The sequence below is a fragment of the Bubalus bubalis genome, chromosome 2, assembly GCF_019923935.1.
Source record: "Bubalus bubalis isolate 160015118507 breed Murrah chromosome 2, NDDB_SH_1, whole genome shotgun sequence".
NCBI lineage: Eukaryota > Metazoa > Chordata > Mammalia > Artiodactyla > Bovidae > Bubalus > Bubalus bubalis.
Genome location: NC_059158.1, coordinates 34,454,650 through 34,456,787, shown reverse-complemented (window position 1 = coordinate 34,456,787; position 2,138 = coordinate 34,454,650).

The window sequence follows — 2,138 nt, the reverse complement described above, 5'->3', positions numbered from 1 at the left end:
CTGCGTTTGCCCAGCAGGCTCTTCCCCAGCCCCCGTATGGCTCCCTCTCACTTACTCCATGTCTCTGCTCCTGAGACCCCCAACTTTCTCTATTCCCTTTGTTGTTGTTGTTCAGTCGCTAAGTTGTGTTGACTCTTTGTGATTCCATGGACTGTAAACACGCCAGTCTCCTCTGTCCTCCACTGTCTCCTGGAGTTTGCTCAAATTCATGTCCACTGAGTCCCTTTACTCTGCTTTATCCTCATTATTTTTGGTAGCTTTTCTGTACTGATTCCGTGCCTGTCTCCCTTCACTAAAATGTAAGCTCCACAGTGGCAGTGATTTTGCCTTCAGTGAACTGTTGGATCAGGTCCTCCATTAATGTCCTCGATACTTGATAAATGCGTGCAGAATGAATGGCACCAAGACCTGAACTCAAAAGCCCTAAATGGCAGGCACCCTGGGGTTGGGGAGGGTGGCTGCCAAGGTCTGCCAAGCCCTGATGTCTGTGGCTTTTCTTGCAGCCAGAGGGAACATAGCATCTTCTGGAGAGTTTGACCCCAGGCATGTGCCTCATGGGCCCTGCGCAGCCTGCCTTGGCCTCTGCACAGCCTCCTTCTCTGGGCTGCTGTCCTTAACCAGTGCTGCCCCCTTCCTTCCTTTTTTTTTTTTTAATTGACTTTTTGGCTGCACTGCGCGGCATTCCGGATCTTAGTTCCAGGACCAGGAATTGAACCCATGCTCCCCTGCAGTGGAAGCGAAGAATCTTAACTGCAGGACCACTGGGAAAGTCCCCCCACTTCCTTCCTCTTAACTCTGAGGCCTAAGGGAAACACTGCCCTTTCTCTTTCAGCTGTGGATTCAAGTCCAAGTTCAGAGGAGCTCAGCAGACACCAAATTCCACACCTACTGTTTCTTTCAAAAGGCCTTCTGAATCCTCTGAAGCCTTTGTTCTGCAAAATAATATCTACCAAGCATCGTCTATGGGGCATGCATGCTAAGTTGATTCAGTCTTGTTCGACTCTTTGCAACCTGTGAACTATATATAGCCTGCCACGCTCCTCTGTCCATGGAATTTTCCAGGCAAGAATACTAGAGTGGTTTACCATGCCCTCCTCCAAGGGATCTTCCCAACCCAGGCATCGAACCCATGTCTCTTATGTCTCCTGCAGTGGCAAGTGGGTTCTTTACCACTAGTACCACCTGGGAAGCTGAGAGGAACCCAATCTCCAGCTCTCTCTGCCACTTTCGGTCCAACTTGACCCAGGAGGCCATACAATGCGTAGCTGAAGAATGAAGGGCTGGATTGCTAAGACAGGGCCCAGAGAAATGTGGGAACAGGAGAGGGAGCCCTGAGAGGTGGCCCCATCCCACCCTACTCCCTTGGATGAGAGGGATGATGTCTTGGAGCAGCCGGGTGGAGAGCCAGCCTTGCAGAGGATGGAGAGCAAGCCAGGCATTTGGTTGGAGGGACACCTGCCAGCCTGTGTCTTCTTCCTCGAGCCCAGTTCTAAGAAAGCCTTCTTCCCTCTCCAGCCCCGTCCCCAACCCCCAGCTGCTGACCACCTGCAGCCCAAACACCCAGTGCCTGCCCAGGGCCTCTCCTCCGGGAGTTCCCTGGAGCCATGGCAGGGGTTTGCTTCCCCCCAGCCCACCAGTGTCCCCCCAGGGGAGAGGCGGGCTGCCTTCTCCTGTGCTTCAGAATCCAGGCCACAAGCTGCCACCTGCTCTTGCCCTGTGTGCGCACACGCTTCCTCATTCCAAGAAGTCCGAGATGTTAGGCTTCCACCCAGGTTTCTCCCTGTCTTTGCTGACTGCTGGTGATGAATCCCGGAAGGGGAAGAGAAATGAAGGCCTCCACCAGGCAAACAAACTGGTGTCATGAGTGTCTTGAGGAGGGACCCTGGGAAGGGCAGCTACTGGGAACAGGTAGACACATAGAGCCCCAGGACGGGTGGGGTCCATGTGGCAGGAGGTGGTATCCAAGCCTCATCAGACCTCAAAGGGGCATCGACAGCTGACCATGAGCTTCCTCTCTGGGCTTCAGACTATTAGAAGGGCTCCTGAGTGGGTGGCAATGGGGTGGGACCCTTAGGACCTATTTCCTTAAGATTCCATGTACCCTGAGATTCACTGGTCTTGGGGATCCCCCCACACGT